Below are 12,493 nucleotides of genomic sequence, written 5' to 3' on the forward strand. Positions count from 1 at the left end.
AATCTATTTCTATAGATTGATACCAAAGCAAAACTATCTTCAAAAAAGAATTGACCTAAAAAAAAAAAAAAAAGAAAGATTATGTGAAAAAGAAAAAAAAAGGAAGAAGAATACAGAAGTTTTGCCCATCGCAGATATTGACATAATGTATACTCTTCATCTTCATTGTTTACTAACTAATACCAATAAATTTTAGAGAAAGATAATTTTCAGTTTTCAAGTGAACAGAGAAAGAAATTTGATATAAATAAATTGTTATTGCCAATTGAAGGAAAATGATGCACTAAAATGAAGATGGAAAGTTGAAGTATAAAAGATGTAAGGTCAATATTTACCCTTGTTGCAGTAGGAAAAAGTTGCTTCGAATTCGTTCTCTGCTTACCATATCTCAGCTACATTGTTAAAAATATGCAGAGTTCAAATCCCCACTTTCATAGGAAAAAGGTTGCACAGTAACCACTCTTACAGTTACAGTTTCATTCTATTGTTTCCATAATCTGAAATTCTATTACTCTTGTTGCACCTACCGGTTTTATCTTTGCCATCTAGTTTGAGTTTCTTGTGTGCTTGCTTTAAGTTGGTATTTGAGATCGTGTATTTAAAATTCGAAACTGTAATAAACAAAAGAAATACTTAGTTTCATCTGCTTTCCATATTACAGCTGAAGCAAATTTCTCATTTTTTTCTACGGCATGATTTTGGTACATTCCCATTACTCTATTTTTTGTTGCTTCTTTGTTTACTGTAATTAATTGTCTTAATTTCAAACTTGAACTATATATATTAGTGTCATTTCTAATTATTAAATATATTATATTGCTTATCTTGTAGTAAGAAATCTTCTCAATCATGGATGATTCAGATGTCCAAAAGAAAAGATTACAGTGGATGGAATTTGAAAATAGATTTGATGATTTATATATAAATGGAGTTAATGAGTTTCTTGACTATGCTTTCAATAATTTGGCCTTAAGTAGTGACCTAGGAGAAGAGGATAAAAAGGTACCTTGCCCTTGTAATCGATGCAACAATAGTCGACATAAAACAAGGGAAGAAATCTATAATGATTTGCTACTTAATGGCATTGTGCGAAGTTATGTTCGTTGGATTTATCATGGAGAATATAAACCCCACTTAAAAGAAGTAGAAATGATTTAGGTGAAGGTAGTAGTGATGATATATTTAGGATGATCCATGAAAGATTTAGTCCTGGAGTCTCGAATAATGATGTAGATGACGATCTTGATGAAGAGCAACAATCAACTGAGGCCAACAATGTGGAGTTTGATGAGGATGGTAATCCAATTGGTCCACATTCTTCTTTATATACTTACTTCTTGGGTCAACAAGTACGGAACCGTTCTGTTTGTCCCATACAAGTTAAAGGTTGGCAAGAGTATACATCTGAAACCTTAGATCATTTGTGGACTTGTATCAAGGTGATTCTTTATCATATGTTTTATACTGTTATTATAATACTATGATTTTGGCCAATGTTAATAGTTTGCATTTGTTTATCTATTAGGAGAAGTGCTCATTTGATGATCCAGAGTATCGGAAGGAAGGTGTCTTGGCACATGCTCAACGTTTATTTAGAGATAGCAGGCATAAATTGAAACACAAATATTTCGATGCTCCAAATCTGACAACAAAAGACGACCGCATGAAGAATAAGCCAAAGGACATGAATAAAACTGATTGGAAATACTTAGTGGATTTTTGGAGCGATCCTAAGTTTCAGGTATAAGAGATTGTGAATTATTTTTATATCAAATGTGTATCTTTTCTTCGAATGTTCTAACTATTTTACTTTAGGAAAAGAGCACTAAAGCTTGTAAGAGTAGGTCTTTCCAGAAGATGCCTCACTACAATGGTAGTAAAAGTTATGCTCGGCTCAAGCAAGAAATTGTAAGTATATTTATTGATTAATTTTGACTAACTGATTTGTGCTTCATACACTTACTAGTTTTTCCATATCACTTAATGTAGAAGAAGAAAAATGGAGGGAAGTGTAGTCGGCTTGATGTGATGGTTGAATCTCGTACAAGGAAATCAAAGAAGCTGGTTGATGCTGAAACTCTAGCCAAAAACATGCATGCAGTTGTAAGTTTGTGACTTTTCGAGGTGTTCTTTTCTAGAGACTTTATTCGATGTTATCTAACTTATCATTATGCTAATTGTAGGATGAGATTAAGAAACTTAAGGAACAAAGAGAACAAGGGCATAATGAAAAGACGGATGAACAAATATTTCGTGATGTACTTGGCAAAGATACGCATGGGTATTTACGAGCTTATGGACCAGGAAAAAGCATTACAAAGCATTTTCAAGTCAAGCCTTCCCGAATTGATCTACATCAAGAGGTGGTTGAAGCTAAAAAAGACAGCTGAACAAGCAGTTCAAGAAGCAAAATTTGACGCTGAGAATGCTAGAAAAGAGGCCGAGGATGCTAGAAAGGAAGCTGAAGAAGCTAGGAAAGATGCTGAGTGTGCCAAGAATGAAGCCGAAAAAACCAGGAATGAGGTAGATCGTAAAATTGCTGCAAACAATAAGGTTTGGGAGAACAAGTTCAAGCGTATACTACAAAGTTTTGGGCTGGATACGTTTGAAGATAATGATTCCTCGAGTGATGGTTCTTCGACTTAAAGTAAGTACTTATCTTTCATACTAATAGAAATACTAATTTTAATTATTCCTGGAATGCATTCCTCTTTTCTGAACCTACTTTCTTATATTTTTCTAGAGGGGATTTTAGGGTGTGATTGTTGCAGGTTTAAGGTTGATTTATATGGAGGTAGAAGGAAGTTTAAGGGTTGTTTAGGGGTGGTTTGCTACTGGTTTTGGAGGTAATACATTGGTATCGTTGCAGGTTTTGGGGTGATATTTGCTGCTGTATAATTGGTGTTATAATGGCTGATTATTGTAGATGTTTAGAGGGTATTCTGGTGGAAATGAAGTGGTTTGGAGGGGCAGCAGTGAGGAAGTGTCAGGGAGGGGAGGGGGCTGTGAAGTGCTGTGTGCAGGGGAGGGGAGGGGGTTGTGCAGTGGGAAGGGTGCAGGGGAGGGAAGGGGTGCAGGGCAGTGGGGATGAAGTGCTGTGGGCAGGGGAGGGGAGGGGGCTGTGAAGTGCTGTGTGCAGGGGAGGGGAGGGAAGGGGTGCAGGGCAGTGGGAAGGGTGCAGGGGAGGGAAGGGGTGCAGGGCAGTGGGGATGAAGTGGTTTTATGGGGTGAATTAAATATTTTTTTCTTGTTTCACATTCACAAAATAGCATAACAAAAGGAAAACATACTTTCCTTTCATATCTGTTATATTATACTTCCTCTATTTCGTATATTATAATCCAACCCACTTTCGTCATCAAGATGTTCTGCCATTATTTTCATTGATTGAATACAATGTGTTTCGAAAATATAAAATTAAAACTGGTAGGCCGTAGTGATATTACCAATCAATAAAATAAATTGGCACGATGACAAAATGAGACAGAAGTAATGACACTAATGTGCCTGTCCTGATCTTTCAGAGCTTTCAAAATATCAAATGTTGAGTTTCACAGCACAAGTAGTATTATCCCATTCCCTACAAGACAGGATATAAAACATGAGTATTCCTTGCCTGCAGTGGGAGCCAATGGGAGATCTTTTAGATGAGAAAGTAAAATGAATAGAAGAAAGAATAATCAGGATTCAGATCAAGTATGAGATACATGACTTTAGCAGAATAAGCAGTTATAGGATCTCAGATTTTCACAAATGAATTCACAATCGATCAACAAGAATTCATATAACAATTTTGAGTGATTATTTCAATCAGATAAAAAAAATCAGAAGTAGCTTGATTTCAGCTGTTCGAAAGAAACGAAAGAAAAGATAAAGCAAGATTTTCCAGAATTCAAGAACTCAAAACTTACAGATGACTTCTGGATTTTAGAATGTGTAAATCATCAGCGATTCATTGAAGAAATGTTCGCAGCTCTAATACCATGTCAAAAACTGTAGTATGAGGTGTGATCAACCTCCATTAGAGAACTTAGAGAAGTATAGAGAAAATTTCTGGAGATAATTGTAGATAGAAGAGAATGTGTTCGTATTGTATTAACTGAATTAAAACTAGAGAATTACAGCTTATGTGTAGTTATATGCTAATCAACAAGGAGTAAACAAAGAAGAAATAAGCCAGAAATCTATAACTTGAGGGTGCTGTTTTTAGTGGTTTTGCTGATGTATTCCCCAATCTCAAGGGAATAACTACTCTTAGTACAATTAAAGAACTAAAGTCCAAAACAGAAATGTCATTATATGATTTTACCTTTCAATTTCTTTTCTTTTTGAAGTCATAAGTCATGACCCAAAAGCAACGCAACAACATTTGGAAATCAGTGTGAGCAGTCAGCCGTGAATACAAATGTATGATGGACTTCTACAGTTCTATGGTCTAACCCACTCTTTGGGTCGCGACTAAAAGTCTAAAACTTATAGCAGTAAGAGTGTATACATATACTGACCATTCACGTAATGAAATAGAAGCACAAATTTCTTGGCTTAATTATAATTCACACATACACCTACCAACATGAAAATCCTCCACGTCAATCACCTTGTAATTCTCTTCCTACAAATTTCATGGCTTGTATTTTATGGGGTGAATGTTGTGGGTTTTATTGGCTGTGTGCAGGGAGGGGAGGGAGCTGTGCAGTGCTGTGTGCAGGGCAGGGGAGGGGAGGGGGCTGTGCAGTGGGAAGGGTGCAGGGGAGGGGGAAAAAATGAAGCATTTTGGAAAAAAATGAAGCATTATGGAAAAAATGAAGCACAAGGTTATATCATTATAGACAGGGATCACCTTAATATTATCATTGGTTCTTCGAATGAATTGTTATTGCTTTCTTTTTTGTCCTTTGTGGAGGTTTTATAAATATACATTGAAAATTGCCCTGCTTAAGCAAGTTTTGGTACTCTTCTGTTTGCTCAACTAAATTGTGCTAGAGTATCAATGACTTAGCTGTTTATTCTTTTGTTTGTGTTCAAAGACTATGATTTATTGTAAGTTTGTAACTAATGGCACCATATTTCAATATTGGCTTGTGAATTTTGTTTTCTGTCTTAAGAATTAGTTTGCACTACTTAGTTGGACTATTCTTTATTACCTTGGAAAGATCTTTGCAGAATATCTGATCAAAATGTCTGGCGTTGTAGTTGAATCACCACTTATTCACCATTACTATCTCTATAAGGACTTGTGTTTTCTTGGAATCTTCAGGACTACATTAAGTTTTGACGACAATTTGACGTTGTCTTCATTTTGGGGGCAGGTTGGATGAGGGAGTTCTTACCTTGCTGATTATCTTTCAAGATTTTTAGTTTCACAGTGTGCTCAGTTCATGTGTTTTCATTACTATATTTATTTGAAGTCCGTGAAAATTAAATTGATATTGATATAAGACCATGGCTATTCATAACTTGGCAGATATTTAATGACAATGTGCTGAAGATAAGAGTCAAAAGATGCATACGGACATCGATCAAGCTCCGGAAAAAATATTTCTACAAGGTGTTTTCTCAATTCTGTTAGTCTTGAGTGTTTAAACTTAAATTACTGCGCCAACAACTGTCTCATAAGTTGCAAGGGATCTGTACTTCTAATTTAGCAGAACTGACTGCATGTCAGCATTTTTACCTAGTTGATTTAGGAGCAAGGGATCTGTACTTTTAATTTTCACCCACCCTCTCTCCAAAAATGGTTCTTCTAATACTACTTTCTCTATCTTCCTGTTCAATTATTTTTCATTGCTTTATGATTTTCTATTAGCATTTTTAAATCAAATGTTTTCACTATGACCTATGGGTCCTGTGGAAGCAGTGGCTTTGTCGGCTCTGTAAACCACTTTGATGTGAGAATGCATACATATGAAGATACCCATGTCCATGTAATATGATAATTGTATTTGGCAGTATATGCACAACATATTTCATCAACATGCTTCATTTCTTTTAGAAAGCAAGATTAATGGATGTCACTATAGAATTTTAACAATTTTTTTTTTGATTTGTTACAGATTGGAGAAAGAGGGTACATATTATCAAGCACAAGACGCATTCTTAGTTACAATTAAAGTACTATGTAGTTTATAATTTTTCTATGTAAAAAGATTGGAGAATATTGCGTTTTTTTAGTTGCCAATGGAACTTTTTTTATTTCAAGTACATTTAATGTAAAGATATTAAAATTTTTATATTAATAATAATATTTCGTTATTCCATATTAAAAATTATGGTTTAATATTTATTTGCACAATAATATATATTTGGCATATGAAATTGATAACATATATAGAATCGTGTACTCTCTTTCTTGCCACGGGAGATCTTATGCATACTGAATTGGTTAGCCATGAGAGAAAATTGTAGTCAAAGATTTGTTAGCCACGGTAAAATTCATGGCAAAGGGATTATTTTAGCCACAATAGTACTTGAGTCAAAGGCTTTGCAGCCACGGTAATACTCGTGGCAAAGGATATTTTTAGCTACGGGAGTATTCGTGGCATACATTTCACTTTATGCCACACCCTCTATTTTCCCGTGGCAAAAGCTTAGCCACGGCCACTTGCGCCACGGGAGTACTTTCCAAAATTCCCGTGGCTAGATTACATAGCCACGGGTTTCTTTAACTTGGGCCACGATTCTTACCGTGGCACAAGTGACAATTTGTTGTAGTGAATTATTCCCTTTTCAGTTTGTTTGATTTGTAGTCCAAGAAAGAAATTTAACTCATCCATCATACTCATTTCAAATTCATTACTCATGAGACTTGAGAATTCTTTGCACAATGTTTGATTAGTAGCTCCGAATATGATATCAACATATATTTGAACAAGCAAAATGTCATTCCTTTAGATTTTAGGAACAAGGTTTTATAACCTTTCCTCTTTTAAAATTGTTTTCTAAAAGGAACTTTGATAATCTCTATACCATGATCTAGGTGCTTGTTTTAACCCATAAAGAGCTTTATCAAGCTTGTAGACATGATTTGGGAGATTATTATTTTCAAAGCCGGGGGTTGTTCAACATATACATCTTCATTTAGATAGCCATTTAAAAATGCACACTTAACATCCATTTGATATGTTAAATCCCATGTAAGCAGCAAATGCAATTAAAATTCTAATGGCTTCTAATCTAGCTACAGGAGCAAAGGTTTCTTCATAATCTATTCCTTCTTGTTGATTATAACCTTTTACTACAAGTCTAGCTTTGTTTCTTACAATGGTTCCATATTCATCTAGTTTGTTTCTAAACACCCATTTAAGCCAATTACTTTTTGTTGTTTAGATGAGGAACTAGATGCCATACCTTGTTTCTTTCAAACTCATTTAATTCAGCTTGCATGCAGTAATCCAATCAGAGTCAGTTAAGGCTTCTTCATGATTTCTTGGTTCCATCATTGATAGGAACGCATGAAATGCACAAAAGTTCCTTAACTGAGATCTAGTTTGCGTACCTTTGGATATGTCGCTGATTATGAGTTCCATGGATGTGACTTTTGTTGTCTCCAAGGTTTTGGTTGAAACTCTCTTATAGGAACATGTTGTTCCTCATGAGTTCCTTGAGTAGATGAGGAACTCTGTCAGTTGTTCCTCTTTAGCCTCGGTGGACTCAGTTCCTTCATTTTGAGGAACAGGAGCATCTTCTCCTCCTTGAGGAACAGGAACTCATTGATGTTAATTTTCAATTCCTCGTTCCTTTCCTCTTTCACTTCTTCTTCTTCTTGTGAATCTGCTTCTTTACTTGGTTGTCCAACCCATCTCATAGTCATCAACCTGTATGCTTGGATTGTATTTGTCAGATTCATCAAATATTACGTGAATGTCTTTCTTCAACACACATAGTTCTCTTGTTATATACTCTATAAGCTTTACTATGTGAGAGTATCCTAAAAATATTGCTTCATCACTCCTTGCATCAAATTTTCCAAGATTATCTTTTCCATTATTATGCACATAACATTTGCCAAATGTTCTAAAATAGGTGATATTTGGTTTCTTTCCAAATAAAGTTCATAAGGAGTTTTATTAATGATAGGTCTCATCATGGCACGATTAATTATGTGACAAGCAGTATTAACAGCTTCAGCCCAAAAGTTCCTTGGAAGTTCACTAGCAATTAACATGGTTCTAGACATTTCCTCCAAAGTTCTATTTTTCCTTTCTACAACACCATTTTGTTGTGGTGTTCTAGGGGCAGAAAAATTATGATCTAGGCCATTATCTCTGCTTAAGTCATCAAATTTATAATTTTCGAATTCTTTGCCATGATCTGATCTAATGTGCATTATTTTATGACCACTCAAGTTTTGAACTCTTTTAGCAAAGACAAGGAACTCATCATAAGTTTCATCTTTACTAGTGAGAAAAATAGAGTAGTCATCTACAATAACAAGTACATACCTCTTTCCACTTCTGCTTTGAATTCTCATGGGTCCACATAAGTCCATATGAATTAATTCTAATGGTTTAGTGGTACTTACAATCGTTTTAGATTTGAAAGAGGATCTTACTTGCTTACCTCGTGCACATGCATCACAAACTTGATCAATATGAAATTTTATGGATGGTAATCCTAAAACAAGATCTTTTGATCTAAGTTTCTCAAGTAATGAAAAGCTAGCATGTCCTAGACGCTTGTGCCAAGAAGTGAATCATCTTCAATAACACTAAGACAAGTTAAATTGATTTGAGGAACAAGGTCTAGATCCACAATGTATGTGTTCCCTTTCCTTGTTCCTTCCAAGATAACCTTCTTAGTTTTAATGTTGATGATCAAGCATTTTTCTTTATCAAATTTTACAGTATTTCCTTGTCACAGAATTGAGAAATGCTTAATAGATTATGTTTTAGACCTTCAACTAAAAATACATTTTCAATGGAGTGTATGGTGACTTACCACCTTACCCATAGCAACTATGTTACCTTTCTTATTATCACCAAATGTTACACTTCCACCTTCATAGGTTGTGAGTGAGAGAAACTTCGTTTTGTCTCCTGTCATGTGCTTGGAACAACCACTATCGAGATACCATGTGTTGTTCCCCCTCACTCCAACCTGCAAAAATCAACTAGTGTTAGTTGTAGGAACCCCATCTTTCGTGGGTTCCTGTTCTTGACTAGGATTTGTTTTGACAACCCATTTTTTCTTACTTATTGTCACATTTTTCCCAATCATCTCAGATTTTAGTTGACATTGATTTATGTAATGACCTACCTTCCACAATACATACAAATTATCACTAGGTAGATCAACATATTTCTTTGTCTTGTTCCTTTTCTTGTAGTTTTCAAAACCAAGACCTTCTTCCTCTTGGTCTGTGGTTTCTCAATCCACTTAGGAACTTCATGATTTTGCCTCTGTTCCTTGCGACAACCAGTTCCTTTTTAAGTTACAGATCTGTTCCTTTAAAAATTTTTCTCTTTATTCAATTTTTCAATCTCAGATCTGTATCCTTTCAAAGGGTTGATCTTATATCAAAGGAACTCAGAACAGGGACAAATCCTTCAAGTGTGAAATCTCTAAATTAATTAGATAATTTTCATTTTTCAAACTTTCTATATTCTTTGATTTTTAAGTTTTTATCAAATAATCAAAGAATCTTGTTTCAACATCTGTTCTCATTTTCTTAAGCCATTCTATGTGTTCCTTGCAGACCTTTAAGGCTTGTTCCGTTTGTTTACGTTTTTCACGTTCATCTCTACATTCAAGAATTGCATCATAAAGAAGATCATATATTTCAGCCTAGTTTTAAATCTAAGTCTGACTCAAGACCATGTTGACTTACCTCAACTTTTTCTTCATCTTCTTTTTCGTCAGTGTTTGCCATGAGGCAAAGGTTTGCTGTTTCTTCAGTTGTTGTTCCTCTTCTTCTTCCGTCTCTGAATCTCCCCAAGCAGCTATCATAGCTTTGCGCACATTTGCCTTAGAGAAAGGTGCTTTGATTCTTTGTTCCTTTCAGCAAAGCGTTCCTTGTTCCTTTCTTTGGTTTTGTCATTTTCCCAAAGAGGACATTCCTTGATGAAGTGATCTGTACTACCACATTTATGACAAGCAGCTTTGTTAGAAAATTTCTTAGTTTTACCTTTAAAGTTCCCATTCTTCATGTTCCTATACATCTTTCGAAATTTTCGAACCATGAGGGCTGCTTCTTCTTCTTCTGAATTCGAATCATCTTCATCATCTGCTTTGAGAGCAATTAATTTTGTTTTGGAGCTTTCACCATACTCAGTATCAAGGTGAAGCTCATGAGTCATAAGTGACCCTGCCAGCTTTTCTAAGTTGAACTTAGTGAAGTCTTTTGTTTCTTGTAGAGCAGTGACCTTGGCCATCCATCTGTCCTTAGGGAGACTCCTAAGAACCTTTCGAACCTGTTCCTCAGATGAAATAAACTTTCCAAGAGAAGCCAACTCATTAATAATGTTAGTAAAACGAGTAAACATGTCTCGAATGCTTTCCCTAGATTTCATGCAGAACAGTTCATATTGATTCATAAGTAAATCAATTTTGGATCTTTTGACTTCATTAGTTCCTTCATGGGTTACTTCTAGTAAATCCCATATCTGCTTTGCGGATTTGCATCCCATGATCCTATTATGTTCATGGGGTCCAAGTCCACAATGCAACAGTTTAATAGCCATGGCATTTACTTCCATTTTTTCAAAATCAGATTTGTCATAATCAGAGAGGGGTTTTAGAGTTACCTCATTTTGTCATTTGTAGTTGTGACTTCGAAATCACAAACTTCAATGACTCTCCATACCTGATAATTTTCAGCTTTGATGAATATCTCCATGCGGTTCTTCCAGTAGTTGAAGTACTTCCCATTGAACATAGGAGGCCCTTGAGTGGAATAACCTTCTTTAAGTTTCTCGGTGGTATTCATTGTTCCTTGGATCTTTTTCTCAATAGGGTTTCCTATCTTACGTGAGTTATAGCTTTGATACCAATTGTTATTTCCCCAGGAACACTACACACTATTACAAAAAAGCCTAAAGAGACCCCCTAAAATCTCATTTAGAGACCACATGAGAGGTGGTCTTCAGCTCATAGGTCTCTCAGGATAAATAACCACTTATTGCGAGTGGTTTCTTAATTTGATAGAAGAGACCACTTACTTAAAATAAGTGGTTATTTATAAATTTAAATAGGAAAAAAAGAAGAAGAATAAGACGCCACATTTTACAAATAGGTGGTCTTTTTTATCTTACAAAGAAATCATTTTTAATATGTAGGTGGTCTTATTAATCATTTTCAAAAACACCACCTAAAAGGAAAAGGTGGTCTCTTTAACTTTATTTTTCAAAAAAAAAAAACGGTAATATTTCAATATTATACATGTGGCTTCCCAATCCGTTTTACCTGCTCCATGCGTGTCTTTCATAATCTACAATTAATTTACATATAGAACATCTAGGCACTTGTATTGAAATAATTCAAAAGACTTTATAATTGGAATACCTTTTCATTCATTCAATATCATTCACTACAAAATCACATGCATATCAATATAATGGTAGAAGATTCCAAAACTTCAACTAAGTTACAAAAAAATAATAGAGCACCTAGGCCCGTTTCTTCCAATTCATGTGCACAAATTCCATGTTTTTAACACAGAATTGAAGCGGATTACAGTTGATGCCACAAGCACAATGTGCTATCAGTTAATGCAGAAGCAAGTTAATTCATTAGTAGACAAGAATTTAACATATGAGACAACTTTGCTATGACTAGAAGACATGAACAGGCTGGATAATATTTCTCAAGTTTCTCAATATAAGAAGCCGAATCATCATCTTCGCAAGTCACAAAGGTAATCATCATCTTCGCAGGTCACAAGGTAACCTTCTCCTGTGAATTAATATTTGTATTGTTACTATCAAACTCAAATATCTACTATGAAATAGAAGATGAACAAAAATACAGCAAAACTCACTTGTCGAGCTCGAACACCAAGATGGCATAAGTGTGGTAGCTCTTGCAGAAATATCACACCAACTATATTAGTCCCTGCAGCCATCACCTGCCAAATATCCCTCATGTTACACATACAGTTGAGGGTCTTCAATACTATGTGCTAAACACATTCAGAGATCTTTCATAACTCTTCATCTCCATCAGCTCTGCGAACCACAAGAATTACGGGCCCTGTTATAGATGAAGGAAGTGACCCAGGTATTATGCTGTCAACCTGAGTTAGAAATTATAACACACAAGGAGATCCACTGTTATTTAAATATAATAGTAGTAAATGCTAAACCCAATTTCAGGGAAAATGTTACGCTACAAAATAAATGAAATATCTTCAAGGTATAGTGATTCTAGAGTACAACAATTAGCTGTATATGAGGATAACATCTACCCTAGGTGTCCAAAAAAAAAGGGGGGTTAATGGTTCCCCCATCCCGCCCTCCATCCTTGTACCACCATTATCTCATAATCTCATCCCCTAAAT

At 35.2% G+C, this 12,493-nt stretch overlaps 1 long non-coding RNA gene across 1 annotated transcript; it reads right to left on the bottom strand.

The window, feature by feature from the left end:
• Window positions 1–11,483: 11,483 nt before the first annotated feature.
• On the bottom strand, window positions 11,484–12,473 carry LOC125496044 (uncharacterized). The gene is made up of 2 exons (XR_007272709.2): window positions 11,975–12,473; window positions 11,484–11,889 (listed from the first exon to the last, which is right to left on the bottom strand). It is a non-coding gene; the product is annotated as an uncharacterized LOC125496044 (long non-coding RNA).
• Window positions 12,474–12,493: the final 20 nt, after the last annotated feature.

This window comes from Beta vulgaris, chromosome 3 (assembly GCF_026745355.1).
Source record: "Beta vulgaris subsp. vulgaris cultivar EL10 chromosome 3, EL10.2, whole genome shotgun sequence".
NCBI lineage: Eukaryota > Viridiplantae > Streptophyta > Magnoliopsida > Caryophyllales > Amaranthaceae > Beta > Beta vulgaris.